We start from the raw sequence: 21,221 nt of genomic DNA, 5'->3' as shown, positions 1-21,221 counted from the left end.
ACCATTGTGGAAGACAGTGTGATGATTCCTCAAGGACCTAAAAATAGAAATTCCATTTGACCCAGCAATCCCATTACTGGGTATATATCCAAAGGATTATAAATCATTCTATTATAAGGACACATGCACACGAATGTTCATTGCAGCACAGTTTGCAATAGCAAAGACCTGGAACCAACCCAAATGCTCATCGATGATAGACTGGACAGGGAAAATGTGGCACATATATACCATGGAATATTATGCAGCCATCAAAAACGATGAGTTTGTGTCCTTTGTAGGGACATGGATGAACCTGGAAACCATCATTCTCAGCAAACTGACACAAGAGCAGAAAATCAAACACCACATGTTCTCACTCATAGGCAAGTGTTGAACAATGAGAACACATGGACACAGGGAGGGGAGCATCACACACTGGGGTCTGTTGGGCGAAATAGGGGAAGGACAGTGTGGGGTCGGGAGTTGGGGAGAGATAGCATGGGGAGAAATGGCAGATATAGGTGAAGGGGAGGAAGGCAGCAAATCACACTGCCATGTGTGTACCTATGCAACAATCTTGCATGTACTTCACATGTACCCCAAAACCTAAAATGCAATAAAAAAAAGAAAACTTGTAACTGAAAACAAACAAACAAAAACCACAAACAGCAGAAAAAGAGTGAAAGACAAAAAGAGAAACAAGAAACAAGGCAGACAAATATAAAAAAGTAGCCAATATGATAGATATTAATACAACTATATCAATAATTACTTTGAATGTCAGTGTTCTAAATGCACCAATTAGAAGACAGATTGTTTGAATGGATCCAACAATAAGATCCAATACTATGTCATCTATAAGAAACACACTTTACATATAAAGGTACATACAAATTAATAGTAAATGGATAAAGAAAAATATACCATGCTAATACTTATCAAAAGAAAGTAAGAGCAGACTTCGAAGCAGGGAAAGTTATCAGCAACAAGGGCATTACAAAATAATAAAGGGGTAAATTCTCCAAGAAGAATTGGAGAATTGCCTAACAACAGAGAGACAAAATACCTGAGGCAAAAACTGACAGGACTGCAAGAGGAAATAAATGAATCCCCTATTACAGCAGGAGACGTTATCCCTCTATCAGCAATGCACAGATCCAGCAGACAGAAAAATAAGTGAGTACATGCTTGAACCCAACAATACCATCAATTAATAGACATAATTGTATAAATATTTTAATATTTTAAAATTTCTCTTGAGATTTACTCTTTGACCCATGTGACTTATTTATTTATTTATTTCGTTTCATTTCATTTCATTTTAAAAATAGGGACAGGGTTTCTCTGTGTCACCCAGACTGGAATGCAGTGGGATGATCATAGCTCATTTTAGCCTCAAACTCCTGGGCTCAAACGCTCCTCCCACCTCAGCCTCCCAAGTAGCTGGGACTACAGGTACATACGACCGGGCTGGCTAATTTCTTTTTCTTTTTTTGTAGCAATGGTGTCTCACCCTCTTGCCAGGCTTATCGCAATTTTGGGGGCTCAAGTGATTGTCCCACCTTGACTTCCCAAAGTGCTGAGATTACAAGCATTAGCCACTGTGCCCAGCCACCATATGTTATTTATAAGTATGTTGTTTAATATCCATATGTTTTTGGATTTTCCAGTTATCTTTCTAATACTGATTTCTAGTTTAATTCCACTGCGGTCTGAGAGCAGACATTATATTATTTCTATTCTTTTGCATTGTTAAGGTGTGTTTTATGGCCCCCACTCCAAAAAAAGTCACCTCTATAACATGAAAGTGCAAGGAGAAGCAGCAAGTTCTGATGTAGAAGGTGCAACAAGTTATCCAGAAGATCTAGCTAAGAAAATTGCTGAAAGTGGCTACACTAAATCGGTTTTGCATGGAGATGAAAACAACCTTCCATTGGAAGAAAATACCATCAACAAGAAAAGGCAACAACGTGAATGAAACCTAACTGAAAGAGGCCAGACTGAACAGCTAATGACTATCCATTCTAGAGAAGACAAAACTATAGCAACAGATGACAGACAGACAGACAGACACAGACACACACACACACACACACACACACACACACACGCACACACACACACACATGCCCTACAAGCTGCCCTTTTCTCTCTCCTTATTTCTCCCTACTTCTCTATTGCCCGGGCTTTCTCCAGGGAGTCCCCACCTCCAAGGGAATAGAGATGAGTTCATGAGGAAGGCTTGCACTGTATCCAGCCACCTCACAGATCAGTCAAGCCTTTGTGGGCTGACCCAAGACTCTACATTTCCACCAAGCTAAGTACGGTTTGACAGGAACATGTCCCAATTAATTAATATATATATATATATTCATATATGTATCTATATGTATGTATGTATATGTATATGTATATGTATATGTATATGTATATGTATATATCCCGACCACTTCCCTGGTCTTAAGTTGAGGAATATGCTCAGTTTCCTCAGAACAACTTAAAGGGTTGTAAGCCAGGCCAGTGGTGTAGACAGGGCCAGTAGAGAACCTAGAGGGCATCCCCCTCTGACTGTGCCTGAGGAGAGACACAGCACAGCTTAGCATCAGCAGGCCCAGGCAAATAATGCAGCTGATGGAGATATCTTTTTTCTCTCCTACTGCTGTGGTTTAAATGCGTTCCCCAATGCTTGTGTCAGAATCTTAATCTCCATTGCAATGGCATTAGAAGGTGCCTTTAATCACCTTTATGAGGTAAATAGCTCATGAGGGCTTCCCCATCATGAGTGGATTAATACTGTCATCTTGGGATGAGGTAGTTATCTTGGGAGTGGGATCCTGACAACGGTGACTTGTTCTCTCTGTCTCGTGTGCTCATCTCTGCCTTCTGCTTTTCCACCATGGGATAACCCTCACCAGATGCTGGCATTTCCCAGCCTCCCAAAGCACCAGTCAGATAAACTTATTTTCTTTATAAATTACCCATCCCATGGTACTCTGTTATAGCAGCAGAAGATGAACTACGACACCCACTTGCTTCCCTCATGTATCCAGCACCCTGGCCCCTTCTCTATAGTCACTGTGGAGCTTCCTGGAAGTCTCATACAGACTCTTTCGTACCAAGCTGTAGAACCTCATGAGAGTAAAGAAAAGACTTCTAGGACTTGATCTTTAATAGGGAAATAAGCCTTAACCAAGCCAAAGCCTTTATTTCGCAATTGAAAGAATGTTGTTCAGTCATGGAGAAGGCAGGAGAGGCTTCTTGTGCATCTGACATAATCAAATAGGTATACAGTGGAGCAGTGACTCCACCTATGCATAGGGAAGTCTGTCTTTCTTCTCCAGCCTCAGCCCCACAGACCTGGCCTTCGTCTCAATGTCTTTCCTGGTACCAAAGACCATCATGAAGCTATAAACACCAAGGCCACTGATGACAGTGGCCAGGGTCCAACCCCTTAAAATGAGCTTAATGTCTTTAATGAGTACACTATTTAAAAGAATCTCTCTGTCTGAATAACCCTGTGGAAACATCCCAGCCTCCTCAGAAGGCATTAAGTTTTCTAGACTAGGTGCATCTGGCTCCAAAAACACATCAACTTCTGCATGGGGACATAGCGGCTTGAATTCCTTGGTCCTGGGGTAAACTGGGGGGAGCCACAAAATTCTCTTTCCTGGGGTTGTGTTTTAGTGTTCTGCCGGAGAGCTGCAACAGGACTGTCGCCATCATCACGTTGATGAGCAGCTCAACAGAGAGGCTGAGGAAGAAATGGCCTGGATGTCACTGCCCAATTTAAGTTGATTAGTGGTTCCCAAGGCCTTCAAGATTAAGCACAGACCCTCAAATCATGGCTAAGCCTCCAGCCAGTCTCCAGGAGGGGAGCCAACTGCAGCCTCCAGCCAACATGCCATGCCCTAAATTCCCTCATCTCTTGACCTAAAATGCAACCTCCCTTCCTCCAAAACCAGGACTCCCTTCTTTCCATTCTGGCCAAAGCCTCCTTATTCCTCAGTCACTCTCACCCTCCAGGATGGCTGCTTCCATCCTGTGCCCTCTTAGGACACAACACACCCAAGTCAAGCCTCATCACTGTGTCCTCCTCTGCACTGCCAGCTCTAAACAGTGCCAGGAAGCAATGTCACAAACAAGCATCTTTCATCTGTGTCCTCAGATGACAGGGCCTCCTCATCAAACAGGTCTTTAAAAATAGGTCAGACTCTCCCCTGCCTTCAAAAACTTACGTGCAGCCTCCTGAAGGCAGGGGGTGGCCGAGATGACTTGTTAGGGCTGAACTTAACCCATATCAAACCACAGGGAGCAGGTCATTCATCATGACCTGGCTTGGAGGAACAAGGAGCCTTCCTCCAATCTTGGGTTTGTGAAGACCCAGAGGGAGAATCCCAAGACACATCCTCTTCCCCAGATTCTGCTTTAGCATCGTGGCTGGGCATTTCATTGTATTTGTGACACCCCCATCAGCCCGCCCTACGACCCGTTTGTGTGAGAGGCTCTGTAAGAGCTCCAGTATCTGTGCCATCAGACACATGGCAAAAAAAAATCTACTGGGGATTTTTAAATAAAATCACCTGATGAGTCATCAGCCACAGCTCAGCCTTCTGGCAGGGTCTTCACTCATGCTGCAGTGGGTTTCCCGCTCATTATGGATGACCTGCAATGAAGGAGGACTTTAGAACGTCTGCATTTGGGCCAGCCCTGTCTAGAATTGCCATGATGGGGAATCTAAACAAAGTACTACAAAGCTGTCAAGGCTTCCCAGCCAGGATGGGGCTTGGGAGAACTAGCGTCTGCTGATAACACCCCTGCCCAAGCCACCGGAGCTTCAAGACATATTGTGTCCCCAGCAGTCCCATCCAACTAGGATGGCCAAGGCTGGGCTGAGGTTTGGTGCATGAAATTTAACTGACACCAGAGGCTGGGGCCAGTCCAAGGAGGAAAGAATGAGGAGCCACTGGGATTTGAAACATCAAAGGAGGCACAGAGTCGAGTCAGCTGTGGCCTTCACCAAACCACTTAACCTCCCCAGACCTTGATGTCTTTGTGGTCTCAGTGGGATGAATGACCACATTTTTGATGAAATGAGAAAACATATAGGAAAGCAAGTGTGCAGCATGACAGAAGCATGAGCGACTCTGAGGTCCCTTCCAGTCCCAAACCCTATGTTTCTGTGTAATGCAGATGCAGAAGGGCCAGCGACGTAGTGACTTGTGGGCTGACATGGGCTGGGGCAGTGCAGGGTAGGAAGGAGGTGGATGGGGTCAAGTAGTCTTTCCAGTGTCACAGGCACATGGGGCTGATGGGGTTGCATGAGTTGCACACCGTAGAGAAATTCAAGTGCATCACAAAAATCACATGTGCGGTCCTCAGTATCTGAGACACTGCCTCAGGAAGCTGGGCTCCTTCACTCCTAAAATCTGAATCTATAGCAGGCCTTTCTACCACAGCAAACTGCAGAAATCCCAGAGACCCATACACTGAATGGGCCAGAGGTGCAGAGGACTGCAGGGTCACCAGGGCTTCAGGAAAGTGCACCGAGCTCATGGTGCACCAACATGCTGGACACTCAGCTTTGTTCATCTCTCACAGCAAGACAATCACAAGGGGAACCTTCCAGAATCCCTGGCACAGAAGGGAAGCAGCTGCACGGAGAGTTGGAGGGCAGAGAAACCAAGAGAGAGAGGCACTGAGGAGGCCACAGCCATGGTGTGGTGGTTGAGAATGGTGGCATAGCCACTGATCACTCCAGTCATGCTGCTCTTCTAGGGAGCTGATATGGTTTCGCTGTGTCCCCACCCAAATCTCATCTTGAATTGTAGCTCCCACAATTCCCATGTGTTGTGGGAAGGACCCAGTGGGAGAGAACTGAATCATGGGGGTGGTTCTTGTGGTGGTGACTGAGGCCCAGGAGGTCTGATGTTCTTACAAGGGATCAGCTGTTTCCCTTTCTGCTGGCTCTCAGGCTCTCTTGCCTGCCGCCATGAAAGATGTCCCTTTGCTCTTCCTTCATCTCTCGCCGTGATTGCAAGGCCTCCCCAGCCATGTAGAACTGTGAGTCCATTAAACCTCTTTCCTTTATGAATTACCCAGTCTTGGGTATGTCTTTATTAGCAGTACAAGAACAGACTAATTCAGTCCAGGCAAACGCTTCCGGTCCCTAGGGAGGCCTCAGCATCCAGCATGGCTATGCCCCCAGTGAAGACAGAAGTCAGGGAGCTGTTTCAGGCAGAGAAGGGAAAGATTCTGAGAGGGCTGAAGGCCAAGGGCAGAGTTGAGCAAGGGAAGGAAGTGAGGCTGTGGATGCCTGGCTGTATCCTACAGCCAGCGCTGAGGGCTACAAGGCCCAGAAAGTTAGCCCACAGGAGAGAGGCTGTCCCTCTTGCTATTGTTGTTCAGTTTGTTTGTTTCTGAGAAGAGCCTGGCTCTGTCATCCAGGCTGGAGTACAGTGGCGCAATCACAGCTCACTGAAGCCTCAAACTCTTGACTCAAAGGATCCTCCCACCTCAGTCTCCTAAGAAGCTGGGTCTAGGAACATGCACCACCATGCCCGGCTATTTTTTTTTTTTTATTTGTTGAAGACTATTCTGTCTTTCTCTGTTGCCCAGGCTACAGAGCAGTGGTAAGATCACAGCTCACTGTAAGCTCAAACTCCTGGGCTCAAGCAGTCCTCCTGCCTCAGTCTCCTGAGTAGCTGGGATTGCAGGTGTCCGGCCCCATGCCTGCCCAATTTTGTAAAAAAATTTTTTTGTAGGGAGTGCAGTGGTTCAATCATAGCTCACTGCGACCTCAAATTTCTGGCCTTAACCAATCTCCTCACCCCAGCCTCCCAAATAGCTGTGACTAGAGGCACACGCCACCATGCCTGGCTAATTTTATTTTTTTGTAGAGACAGGGTCTCATGTTGTTCAGGCTGGTCTCAAACTCCTGGCCTCAAACGATCCTCCCCCCTCGGTGTATGGTTCAAACCCACCTCTTGAAAAGAACTGTGTGGGCATTTCTGCTGTTGTAGTTCTGACTTTTTTCCAGCCTTGTGCCTAAGAGCTGTCTGCTTTCACAGAGCCACTGGCGGACAGCGACTGAAAGGGGAACTTGGCGGCCTGGGGACTTTTTCTTCGTTTCTCTCAGTCACTTCCCCTCTGGGGTAGGCCTAGAAAGACGAATGGCTGCAGCTGGTTTGTGAGCCGGGACTGCCAGGGACCCCAGAGGGCTCGTGCGTCTGATCTGTCTGCCTCCCTCACTCAGTTCTTAGATTTATCCGGAAACAGCTCTTTCCCGACTGGCCGTGGAATGATTATGTAAGTGCAGTATTTCATCTACATCAGCGCCTGGAGGCCTTGGCATGAGATTGACTTTAATGCTGAAGGAACAGAACACAATCTATTTAGGGGACCAGGAACATCTCAAAAATGTCCGTCCCTTCCCGTTCCAGCTGCGCCCTGATGACATTTACACAAAATAGCGTAAGAGAATCACATTTTTGAGCACCCTCATTCTCCAGCTCTGTGCCCCGGAATGAAATTAGCTCTATTTAATTACAGATAACAAATGACTGTGCCCATCTTCTTGGGTGCAGCAATCCTAAGAGTCCTCGGTGGGTACCCCTCATCTCCACTCATCCCCGAGAGGGCATTCTGTGGGGGCCAACATCTCCCTCAGGGCCACCCCCAAAAGGGAGGGAGCCATGATCCAGGCTTCCTCTACTGTTTGTTTATCTTGGCAACTGTTGCTAGGGCTGGTGGATTGAAATTGCTGGAGCCGAGCAGGCAAGACAGAAATAAAGAGTCCCAGAGAGCATCTAGGGTTCAGGGCTCCCAGCCCACTGCCCCAGAACACATTGGTCGTCCCTGCTCCCGTCACCTGGTGTAACCCACAGCTTCCTTGTACTGCGTGGCCCAGTCCTGGGAAGCCATGGGGAAAGCACACAGCCAATGCCCAGCTCCTCCAAAAGCTGCCCCAGGGGCTGAGACAAGGCCACCCGGGTCCCTCCTGCCTGAGCTGTGGTCACCTTTTGGTCTGCTACCACAGAAGGCTGTGGGTTTCTGGATGCAGTCATTCCTGGCTCACAGTTCCTCCGTGAGTCCAGGGTCTCTCTGCATTTGCCCAGTAATATTTACCTAGCACTTTCTCCAAGCCACAGCCTGCATAGGTGTTGGGGTTTCAGAAACTAAGTGAACACAGTCGCCGCCCCTCAGGGAGCTGGCAATCTGATTATCCGAAAGGACAAGCTAGCTGCTGCTCTTGCCTAGAACAGTCCAGGGCTATCCTGGAGGATTTTGTTTCCTTTTCTAAATTCAGAAATATCCTGGGATGCAACAGCTGAGTTGTTGAACAAAACATCCAACAGCTTTTGGCCTCTGTCTCCACCCTGAAGAGCATGAAGTCAGCATTTCCCCAAATGTGAGCAAAACAGCAGCTAAATATAAGTTCCTGAGTAACAAGGGGGAGGTGGATGGGAATGAGGTGTCCCCTCGGAGGAAGAGCCAGGTGCTGATGAAAAGGTGAAAGGCAGGAGCTGTGCTGGGGCTGGCGACCCATCCCAGCTCTGCAGGGTGGGCTACGTTCACCTCCACACCCGGGTTGCAAAAAGCTGAGAGCCTTCCCAGTCACCATAGTGACAGAGCCAGTAGATCCAAGTGGGGAAGGCAGCTTCCTCAACTGGAGTTATTCCGAGTTAATAACTGATTTGTCTGTGGACAACGACAGCAGTTATTTTACTGAAAGACACGAGATGCCCAGAATCTTTAGAGCTGGAAGAAACTGCCCTCCTCTCTCCAACTGTGTGGGTCATTTTCTCTGTTAGCTGTGGGTAAAATTGCTTAGGCAATGGTCAGCTTACTGCCCCAGATGCAACTGTACATCTGTAGCGGGGAGGGAGGGTCTGTGAGGGATGGGTAGTGGAGATGCATCCTTCCAGGAGGTGGAAACCTGGGAGTGGAGATTCCTGGAATCCAGGAAGCACTAACTGAATTCTGAAGGAGATGTGGCTGCCTGGGGCTGACCTAAATTCTTAGGCACCACCGCTCCTCAACCCCAAGCCAATACCCCAATATCAAAACAGACACCCTGCAAAAACTAGCCAGCCTCCCCCAGTGTCCTCTCCTTTGCCTGCTGGGAGAGTGGGGAAACAAGCCCTTCCCCCACCTCCTGCACAGCTCCTGCATCCCACAGGTGGGGGTGAGCCCTGCCCCCACCTTCCCACACAGCTCCTCCATCCCACAGGTGGGGGTGAGCCCTGCCCCCACCTCCTGCACAGCTCCTGCATCCCACAGGTGGGGGTGAGGCCTGCCCCCACCTCCCGCACAGCTCCTGCATCCCACAGGTGGGGGTAGGCCCTGGGTTGACATGAAGGAGCAACGGGGCACGCCCAGCAGTGGAGGGGAAGCCAGGACAGGGAGCTGGTCCATTCCAAGCCCAGTGCTCAACCCTGCTGTCACTCACTGGCTGGAGGGCTTCAGTTCTCTAATCAGAGGGGAGCTAAGGCTGAGTGGAGGGGTGTGGGGGAATAACATGGTCAGGAAATGTCCACTCTCTCCCTGCCTTGACCAACTGGGAGGGGCTTAAAGTTTATCACCAGAACCTGCCTGTCTGCTGGGCATGCCCTGCAAGCTAAGGAGACTGAGAAGGAAGAGGAGGAGCAGGGGGGAGCCTCCCCTCCTTCCTGCCCCCACTTCCCCAGTTGTAAGCTCATCCTCCTGCAGATCTCACCCCTGCGAGGTCACTCTGCTCTATCCCTGCCACCGCCTGTGCACAGCCACACATGACAAGCCTGTGTGACCACCCTGTCACCTTCCCCAGGCTGCAAACTGGAAAAAGCAGAGAGCAACTCAAGCCAAAAGGCCCACAGATGCCAGCCAATTGCAAGACCTCCAGCGATGGCATTGGGGAATGGGTGTGCTAGGCCCCCGATTCTGCCCCAACATTCCCCAGTGAACTTGGGAGAGGCCTGCAGCTCCCTGAACCTCAGTTTCCCTGCCTGAACAATGGGGAGCTGGCCATTTAGGCATGGATGAAAAGGTTCTGTGAGTCAGGGCGGGAAGCGCTGTTCCTTCTGCTCATGGGGCTGTGGCCAGGCACTGCCTCCCCCCATCCTGGCCCTTTGCTGGGCTGTGATGAGTTCAGTTCATGTCCATTCGCTTCACCTCAATTAATCTTCATTCCAGCCTTCCCCTAGGGCAGGCCTGGCCCATGAAACAGGCACTGTGATTTTATCTGCTTCTGAGGCAGCAAAGAGAAAGATGCCGTCACTGTTTCCCCCTCTGAAGCCGAGGATAAAGCACTTTCTGGGCTGTTAAACCGAGAAGCGTTCCTGGAAATTCTGACGCCTTCTTTGCACCCCTCCTTCACCTTTCTCTCGTTCCTTCCAACAGCAAAGGATTGCTGCCAAGGGGCCATAGTCATTCGCATCGCGTCTGGTGACACTCTTCAGAAAGTTACCACAAGGAGCCTACTACTTAAATTGTACCTAACTTTTGGTTTAGTGTCCTACAGAAATAAATACCTAAGGATACGTGTACTAGGTTATTTACGGCAACATTTTTTACAGTGACCAAAAAAAAGGGATATCACATATATTTAATTAGGGAACAGTAAATTAAAATACTATAAAATCTATGCTGTACTATGAGATATTATGCAGTTATTAAAAAAACAGGTTTAAAGCCAATTAGTTACCAATAAACGGGTTCATTATGTATCAAAAACAAGCAAAATCTCCAGCAGCTTTTGGATAGGTGGCCGAACTGCAGGTGCACACCACTGTGCCTTGTGCAGGGTGCACAGAATGACTGCATTTCCGTAAAAAAGGATTCAAGGTTGGACGGAGCAGAAAGGTTTGTGTTTTTGAATGACTCTCAAGAAAGGCAGAGAATACACCTGGAGCTGTTATTATGAGTTTCCCCCAGACCGTAGGATTTTTCCTTATATACCTTTACATTGCTTGATGTTGTAAGCATTTTGAAATTTAAAAAAATCACTATAGCAGAAAAATTTAATGAAAAATATGTTGCAGAAGCTGACTGCTGTTCCCTGGACCGTCACTCACACTTTCTTGCATGACAAATAGGTCTCTCGATATTTGGCTAGGTTTGTGGTTGTATTTCTCGACCACCTCTGTGGCCAGGTGACTTTGCCGACCAATGCAATTTTGGGGAAGGGCTGTGTACAACATCTGGGGAAAGATCCACTAAAGGAAGGGTCGTGCCTCTCCCTTCGCTCCCTCCCTCCTGCTCTGGGGACATGGATGCGATGGCTGGAGCTCCCTAAGCCATGAAGCTCACAACTGTGCCTCCCAGGGATGGCCGAGCAGGTGGCCTGGAGAGCCTGGTTTGGGGATGACTGCAGAGCCACCCTACGACCTGAAGTACCTTCACTCAGCCTTTTACAGTAGAAGGAAAGAGGCGTGGATCTTGTTTCAGCCACGGTTATTTGGGATTTCTAGTACACACAACCAAATTAGTCCTACCTAATATAAGAAACAGAAAAATTAAGAGTCCTTCCTAGGCATCGAAGACACTGCGGTGATGCTACACTGACGGACAGATGGGAACACAGCCAGGAACTGGAAATACTGGAGGGAAAAAGGATGTGTTGTAGACGCGAGAAGAAAGCTGGAAGCCCGCAGCTCCTGAGAGCTCCACTGCAGCATGCAGAGCTGGAGAGTGGCAGGCCCCGCCTCGGACGGCAGACTTCGGACTTCTTTCTGGGCTAGGACATGGCCCTCAGCTTTGCTGCCTTCAGTCCCAGCTTGGGACCCCTGAAGGAGCAAACCAGTGACCTCAGGCATGTATGGGGCCAGGCAGTGACCTGCCTGAGAGACCATTCTGGGCATGAACAGCTGCTGCTCTCAGGGTGCAAGTCCAGACTGGGCCGAGGGACCTGCACAAGGCCTGCAGCCTTCCTGGCCACCCTCCCCTACAAGCAGTTCAGTGCCTTACCTCTGTGGCAAGCCTTACTGGAAGGAACAGCAGTGTCTGGGGTGGGTTTTGGCCAAAACCAAGTTTTGTCTTCCCTACGTTAAGCCCCTAGGCTGCAGTTTAACCCTATTATCTATAAGGTACAGACCCTCTTCCACAGAAAGGTACTGACTTGGATGCTGGAGGGACACTGCTCCCTCCTCAGGAGCAGCAGTTTAGGCCACCTCCAGTGTCTCCATAGTTCCTGGAGTGAACGTGGAGGAAGGACAGGGAAGCATGATCATCAAAGGCCGGAACCCAGAACTGCACGTCCTTGCTTCACCTCCTAATCCAACTGCCGCAAACTTTCTGACTTGGATTTTGTGCCGAACTTGCAAATTCCCTTGAAAGAATCTGATTGGCCCAATGCCATTTGGTCCCCCAGGGTCCTATGTCCACCCCACGTGGACTCCGGGGCTGTTCTTTGAGGACTTTCCGAGGGAAGAAAGACAATTCCAACCAGGCAGGAAGTCCAGTGGAGCCTGAAGCCCGGGACGGGGGAGCACTGTACCTCCTCCGTTCAGACAAAGGGGGTGTCGAGAGTCACAAACATGCCCTGCTCTGTTACCACCAGCAGGGGTGTGTGTGTGCGTGTGTGAGAGCGAGCGAGCGAGCGAGAGAGACAGAGAGAGAGAAACAGTCTCTGTCGCCAGGCTGGAGTGCAGTGGCAGGATCTAGGCTCACTGCAACCTCTGACTCCCTGGTTCAAGCAATTCTCCTGCCTCAGCCTCCCGAATAGGTGGGATTACAGGCACACACCACCACGCCCAGGTAATTTTTTTTTAATAGAGATGGGATTTCACCATGTTGGCCAGGATGATCTCGATCTCCTAACCTGATCCACCTGCCACGGCCTCCCCAAGTGCTGGGATTACAGGCGTGAGCCACTGCACCCGGCCCTTCCAGCAGTTTTATGGAGGGTACCTGGACAGCAAAATGGGGTTCAGACCTGCCACCCATTGAGAATAGGGTAATGGTTCCATAATTTGTATGTAATTCCCTTGACTTCTATGACTATTTATAAACAGGGCTATGCTATTCACAGTTATACCATATCTATCTCTCAAAACACAAACTGATACTATAAAGATTATTATAATCATGGTTAGTCTATTTAAAAAAAAAACTAAAATCTGTATGCTCTCATCTGGTATGAGCAATTAATATGGTAATTACAAAGCATGTTTATTTTATTATGAAAGCAAGTCTAAGAAGAATCACTAACCACTAGATCTTTTATTAATAAGTTTGAATGTATTAAGACATAACTGATTTTGATATATATTTTATTTGGTTTTATTGCATTTGAACTGGCCTCTTTTCCTTCCTGTGTCTTCCTCTCCCAGTTAATCCAGGTTACTGGGATTAAGCGTGTCCCTTCCGGCAGGGCGCGGTGGCTCACGCCTGTAATCCCAACACTTTGGGAGGCCGAGACAGGTGGATCACTTGAGCTCAGGAGTTTAAGACCAGTCTAGCCAACCTAGTAAAACCCAGTCTCTACTAAAAATGCAAAAATTAGCCGGGCATGGTGACAGGTGCCTGTAATCCCAGCTACTCAGGAGGCCTAGGTAGGAGAATCCCTTGAACCCAGGAGGCAGAGGTTACAGTGAGCCAAGATTGCACCACTGCACTCCAGCCTGGGTGACAGAGTGAGACTCCAAATCAAAAAACAAAAGTGTCCCTTCCTAGCATCACCCCAATCAATTTCATTGGAAAACCGGGGCCTGCATGTGCTTGTAGATGGAAAGGAAGACTTAATATTGTTGACATGAAGATACCACCCAACGTAATCTAGAGATTATCTCCCTCTATCACATTTATCTTCCAAATGTGGATAAAAATCTAGATTTGTTTCTACAGGCAGCTGCCATGCTGAGTTTTACCCATCAACAAAGTGTGCCTTTCTGTGTGTTCATACACCTGAATTTTAGACAACTCATAACAAGAAAGCAAACACAGCCCAGGGATCTAGATCCAACGTAAAGGCTGGGAGTGCGATCAGGCTTCGTAAGGAGAGACTCCCTAAGTCACTTAGCACAACGTTTTCCAGGTTCATCCATGTTGTAACATGTGTCAGAATTTTATTCCTTTCTAAGGCTAAATAATCTTCTATTGTATGTATATACTGCGTTTGTTTATCCATTCTGCTATTGATGAACTTTTGGGTTGTTTATACCTTTTGGCTGGTGTGAATAATGCTGTTGTGAACACTGGTATGCAAGCATCTGTCTGAATCTCTGCTTTCAAGTCTTAGGGGTATATACCAGAAGTGGAACTGCTAGATCATATGGTAATTCTGTATTTAACTTTTTGAGGAACTGCCAAACTGTTTTCGACCACAGCTGTACCATCTCATGTTGCACAAGAATTCTAGTTTCTCCGTATCTTCACTGACACTTGATATTTTCTCTTTTTTCCCCTTGTAGTAGCCATCCTAATGGGTATAAAGGGTATCTCATTGTGGTTTTGACTTATGTTCTTCTAATTACTAGTGATGTTTAACATCTTTTCATGTGCTTACTTGTCATTTATATGTCTTCTTTGGAGAAGTGTGTGCAAGTCATTTGTCCATTTTTTAATCAAGTTACTTTTTTGTTGTTGAACTGTAGGATTTCCTTATATATTCTGGATATTAATCCTTTGTCAAATATAAAATTTGCAAATATTTTATCCCATTCTGTGTGTTGTCTTTTTACTCTGTTATTTTCTTTGATGTACAGAAGTTTTTAAGTTTAACGTAGTCCAATTTGTCTATTTTGGGTTTGTTGCCTGTACTTTTCATGTCTTACCAAGAAATCATTACCAAATCCAATGTTGTGAAGATTTTCCCTATGTTTTTTTCCAATAGTTTTATAGATTAGCCTTTATGTTTAGTTCTTTGTTCTATTTTAATTTTTTATATGGTGTGAGGTAAGGGTCTTTTTTTTTTCTGTAAGGGTCCAACTTTATTATTTTGCATGTAGATATCCAGTTTTCCCAACATCATTTGTTGAAAAGACTGTCTTTTCCCCCATGGAATGGTCCTGGCACTCTTTTGAGAATCAATCCAGTGTATACATAAGGGTTTATTTCTGGCCTCTCTATTCTATATGTCTGTCCTCATGCCAGTACCACATTGTTGTGACTACCACAGTTTTGTACTAAGTTTTGAAATCAGGAACTGTGAGTCCTTCAACTTTTTCTTTTTCAATACTGTGTTTGGATATTTGGGATCCCTTGAGATTCCATGCAAATTTTAGTCTAGATTTTTCTGTTTCTGCAAACAACACTGTTGAAATCTTGATAGGGGTTGCATTTAATCTCTAAATTCCCTTGGGTGGTATCTTCATCTCAACAATATTAAGTCTTCCTTTCCATGAACACTGCATGTCTTTCCTTTTATATATATATATCTTCTTTATTTCACCAATGTACTGTAGTTTTCAGTGTACAAGTCTTTTTCCTCAAAGCTATCCCTAAATATTTTATTATCTTTAATGCTATTGTAAATGAAATTATCTTTCTTTTTTGGATTTTTCATTGTTAACAATTAGAAATGCAATTTAGTTTTGATTTTGTATGCTGCAACTTCGCTATGTTCATTTATTATTTCTAACAGTTGTGGGGTTTTTTTGCAGAATATTTTGAGTTTTTTACATATAATATTATGGTACCTATGTGAGAGATAGTTTAATTCTTCTTTTCCAATTTGGGTACCTTTTATTTATTTTTCTTGCCTAATTGCTTTGAATAGGACTTCCAATATTATGTTGATAGAAACGGTAAGAGCAGGGCTCCTTGATTTGATCCTGATCTTAGAAGCAAGCTTTGAGTCTTTCGCTATGAAATATGATGATAGCTGAGTGTTTTTCAGATATGACTTGCATCATGTTGAAAGTGTCCTTCTATTTCTAGTCTATTTAGTATTCATCATGAAAGGGTATTCAATCTTGTCAAATGGGTTTTTCTGTTTCATATCAGGTGAAATGATAATGTGGTTCCTCCCTTCCTTCTACTTATGTTCTATCTATTACAGTCTATCTATTACAATGATTGATTTTTATATGTTCTACAATCCCTGTATTCCAGGAATAAATCACATTTGGTTGTGTGGTAAAATCAATTTACTATGTTCCTGAATTCAGTTTGCTAGTGTTTCCATCTGAGGACTTTTGAGGATTGCGGAGAATTTCTGCATTAATATTCATAAATGATAGTTCATAGTTTTCTTATAGTGTCTGTCTGGATTTGATATGAAGGTAAGGCTGACATCATAAAATGAGTTAGAAAGTACTCCTTCCTATTCAGTTTTTATTGGACGAGTTTGAAAAGGGCTGGTGTTAATTCTCCTTTTAATATTTGGTAGAATTCACTGGTGAAATCATCTGTCAAGGGCTTTTACTTGGTGGGAAGTTTTTGATTGCTGATTCTATCTCCCACTAGTCACAGTTCTCAGATTTTCTATCCTTTCATGATTTTGTTTCGGTAGATGCGTGTTTACAGAAATTTTGTTCATTTCATTTAGTTTATCCAATTTGTTGGTATACAATTGTTTACAGTATTCTCTTATAATCCTTTTTATTTTGGTAATATCAGTAGTAATAATGCCACTTTCACTTCTGATTTTAGTAATTTGAGTCTTTTCTCTTTTCCTTAATCCATCCAGCTAAAGGTTTGTCAATTTCATGGGTGTTTTTAAATAACCAACTTTTGACTTTGTTGATTTTCTCTAGTATTTTTCCATTCTCTATTTTATTTTTATCTGCTGTTATTATTTCCTTCCTCCTCCTATATTTGGGTTTAGTTTACTCTTCTTATTCCTTATGGTGTAAAGTTATTGTAAGTTATTGATTTGAGATCTGTCTTCTTTTTTAATATGTGTGTTTATGCTACAAATTTCTCTTTTAGGCCAAGCATGGTGGCTTATGCCTGTAATCCCAGTACTTTTGGAGACCCAGGTGGACAGATCACTTGAGGTCAGGAGTTCGAGACCAGCCTGGCCAACATGGTAAAACTCCATCTCCACTAAAAATACAAAAATTAGCTGGGTGTGGTGGTGGGCACCTGTAATCCCAGCTACTCAAGAGGCTGAGGCAGGAGAAATTCTAGAACCCAGGAGGCAGAAGTTGCGGTGAGCTGACTCTAGCCTGGGTGACAGAGTAAGACACTATCTCAAAAAAAGAAGAAAAAAAAAAGAATCCCTTTTAATACTGCTTTCATTGCATCTATTACTTTTAGTATTTTGAGTTTTCATTTTTATCAAGGTATTTCTAATTTCCCTTTTGATTTCTTCTTTGATCCATCAGTTATTTAAGAGTGTATTGTTTTGAGAGCTAATTTAATACATTTGTTTTGTATTAGGGTTTTAGTTAAATAAGTAAATTTTAGCTGATCTTGTCACCAAAGTGTAACTATGTGAGATAATATATAGTTACTGGTGCTGAGATAATATATGTGTTAACCTGCTTCACTGTTGTAACCACTTTATTATCTATGTGTATCTTATAATATGTCTAAATACAAATCTTTTAGATTTATTCTTCGAGTTTGTTGTGCTCCTTTAATTTATAAATTCATGTCTTTCTTCAAATCTGGAAAGTTTTCAGCCATTATTTCTCCAAATAATGTCTCTGATATTCTCTCTTTTCTTCTGTGACTTCCATAATGCCTAAGTTGAACCACTTAATGGTAACCCACAAGACTCTTATGTTTCGTTCCCCTTTCTTCATTTTTTTTGATCCTGTTCCTCAGACTCTATCTTCAATTATCTTCTCTTAAAGTTTGCTGATTCTTTCTTCTATCTGCTCCAATCTGCTGCTGCACTTCACTGGTAAATTTTTCATTTTAATCATTGTATTTTTAAGCTTCAGATTTTCTGTTTGGTTCTTTTTAAAATAATTTCTATCTTTTGGTAGATATTCTGTACATATGTCATTTTCCTGATTTTAGTTCTCTGTTCACGTTTTCTCTTAGCTCTCTGGCCATATTTTAGACATTTGTTTTATAGCTTTGTCTAGTGCTTCTGATGTCTAGGCTTTCTTAGGAACAGTTTCTGTCAATCTCGTTCCTTTCAATAAACCATGTGTTCCTATTTCTTTGTATGCCTTGTGTTATCTTGTTGTTGAAAATTAGGCTTTTGATTATTATAATGTGGTAACTTTGGAAATTGAAATCTCCCTTCCTTAGGATTTACTGAGGTCTTGTCTTCTTTCTTTGCCTCACTCCCTCCTTCCCCTCTCCTCCTTCCCTCTTCACTCCTTCCCTTGATCCTGTCTCATGTGTGAGGTCTCCCTCCCTCCCTCTCTTTCTTTCCTCCTTCTCGTTGTTGTTGGACGCTCGAAGGCTGTATTAGTACATTGGTTTTAAGACTTTTTCAAGCAAATTTGCAAAGACTATGGCTTGTTATGTATAATCCCTGAAGTTTTTCTTCTTTAGCTTATGTTCAGGTAATGTTTTAACAGAGATTTTCTGAAATACCAGAAGCTGAAACAAAGAAAGAAAGAAAAAGTACCCCTCAAAAGAAACCAGAATGAGAGAACATCTACCTCTCCCTCTTTGCAGATTGGCTCTGTACTAGGAGCACCCCTTTACGTCTTACCTAGGCTTGCATTGAGCCTAGAGCCCACCTCAATGTGACAGCTTAAGATCTTCTCAGGATTTTTCCAAGCATGGATCTTGCCTTGCCATCTGCATGAGTTCCTAAGTTCTCCTGTATACATGACTAGTTTTGAATGCACTAATTCCCCAGAGTTTAACACCAGCTTCTCCTCCAGGCCTTAGATGACCTACCGTATGTCTCTACCTAGAATTTCTTGCCTCAGGTATCTCTGGATCTGTGATTGCCTTGTAGCTTTTAAAAGCAGTGCCTGCTGATTTTTCCATCTGCATTCTGAGTTATGTGGAACACAGGCTAGCACCTTACACCACTCCTTAGTTGTCACCCAGACAACTAAGAACAGAAATCCACAATAATTTCAAAACAAGGTTTTCTCCCTCCTGTTCAAGGGGGTAATTGGGAACTGGGCTGCTGTCTGCTCAAGACCAAAAAACCACCACTGTGCTGCAGGGTGTTGGGGGGATGTGGCAAGGATGAGTAAAAGCTTCACACACTTTCCAAAAGAAAGATAGCTTTCTTTCAAGATAGCTTCTGAGATTTTGTTTCTGCTTTTTGTGTTTTATGATGTATCTGTGGGGAAATGAGAACTTGGAACCTTCTAGCATGCCATTTTGCTGATGTCACTCTCAGCAACTTGACTCTGGACACAGGTGCTGAGATCCTGAATCATGACAGGACAGCTGTCATGCAAATGGACAAAACTAAATTTATTGCTGAATTCAGTAAATATGTATTAAGCACTTACTATATGCAGAGCATAGTTACTGGGGCTGGCACCTAAAGCAGCAGGGAGAAGAAGAGGTGGGATGTTTGTATTCATTTATTAGTTCATACAATAAACAGCAATTGAGCTCCATCTACACACCAGGCACTGGCAAAACAATGAAAAGTAATGTAAGCATCATGCTGCCACAAAGCAAATTTAGGTCAGGCAGTGATTGGTTTGTGCTAAAGCATTAAAGAGTAGAAATCAGATATGTTACTGCCAAACTGCTAGAGGAGAGAAAATGGAAGGAAGCTTGTGTAAAGAAATACAGATAATGCGGGCATGGAGGAAAGGAGAGGAAGACGAGGGTGGAGAAATAGTGCTGTGTCTAGACTGCGGTGGTGACTAGAATAGGTGACTAGATTATGTCATAGGATGAAGGAAATGATAAGGAAGTATGGGGGCTACAGGGATCAAAAGGCCAAGAGTAAGGAGGGCTTCTCAGTGGTGGTGGCAAATGATAACTAGGCAGATGAAGATGAATGGGAGGTAATCTGGAGAGGTATAAATGTGTTGCAGGCAGAAGAAAAATATGTGCAAAGACATAAGGGTCAAGAGAGGGTACAGCACATTCAAGTAACTAAAAGGCGCCCTCGTGGTCCAGCTATTTAAAGTTGTCAGTAGTAAGAGGCGTGCCAGGAATCATGAGTAGAACCAAGGTTTAAACCATGTAAAGCAGTTTGAAGTGATCATAAAAGCCATGCAGAGCCCTGAGGGGTTAATAAAGTAAGTACCGTGAGAAGATGGGGATTTTAGAAAGATTTCTTTGGCTACCTTGTAGATAATCAGCTGGAGGTTAGTTAGGAGCTGTGACAGTAATGTAGACAACAGAAGGTGGTGAGTCAACTTGGACAGTGACCATGAGAACAGGAAAAAAAAGTGAATGGAGTTATTAGAAGATGAAATACATATTATAGAGCTTAATTGGACTGGACCGAGGCTTGGATAAAGGAAGGAGACAGAAATGGTCCCAGGTTTCTAGCTTGGGCAACTGCTAGACTAAGGTGCTATTTACTGAAATCATCAGGAGTTGCAAGTGCCCTGCCCAGATCACTTTACAGGCCAGTACGCCCATCTGCCAACTACCAGAGCATTGCCCTCAGCCAAACAGGAGCCAGGAGCTGCCTTGCACAGGAGGTTACAACCCCCACCCCCACTCCCAACACTGCAGCTGAGGACCAACTGCCAGGAGGGTGCAAAGGGCTGGCTCCTTTGCTGCAAGGGGAGACTGATTCTGTGACACTCCAGAGCTCCCTGAGCAATCAGGCTGTATCTGGACTCCAGCTGAGACCACCTCTCTGCTTAAGTTATTCACCTGGCCCATCTGCTCCTTCCACTCCCTTTCTCCTAAGTGCATTCCCTCAGTAAATCACAGGCACCCCAATCCCTGCCTCAGACTCTGCTTTTAGGAAACCTACCCTAAGGCAGTTGGTTCCAAGAATATGATTCAGAGTAAATTCCAAAGGTTGATACTATAGAGTTGACTGCTTACCAGCTAGCTGCCAACGCGGACCCCCCTGTTGGTGGTAGAGTAGAATATTCAAAGGCCTCGGCCTGATCTAGCAATACAACTGCTAAGACTTCCACCTGTGATGAGCTGAAAGAGGTTACAGGTTAAGCTGGGTGCAGTGGCTCATGCCTATAATCCTAACCACTTGAGAGGCTAAGGCAGGAAGATTGACTGAGGCCAGGAGTTCAAGATCAGCCTGGGTAATACAGTGAGACCCTGTCTCTAAAATTTTGTGTGTGCATTTTTTAATTAGCCAGGCTTGATAGTTTGCACCTGCAGTCCTGGGAGGCTGAGGCACGAGGACTGCTTGAACCCAGGAGTTTGAGATTGCAGTGAGCTATAACTGTACCACTGCACTCTAGCCTTGGTGACTGTGAGACACTATCAAGAAAGAAAGAAAAGAAAGA

This window comes from Cebus imitator, unplaced genomic scaffold (assembly GCF_001604975.1).
Source record: "Cebus imitator isolate Cc_AM_T3 unplaced genomic scaffold, Cebus_imitator-1.0 Scaffold92, whole genome shotgun sequence".
In the NCBI taxonomy this organism is placed as follows: Eukaryota; Metazoa; Chordata; class Mammalia; order Primates; family Cebidae; genus Cebus; species Cebus imitator.
The sequence above is the reverse complement of the archived record's forward strand: the minus strand, read 5'-3'. Positions refer to the sequence as shown.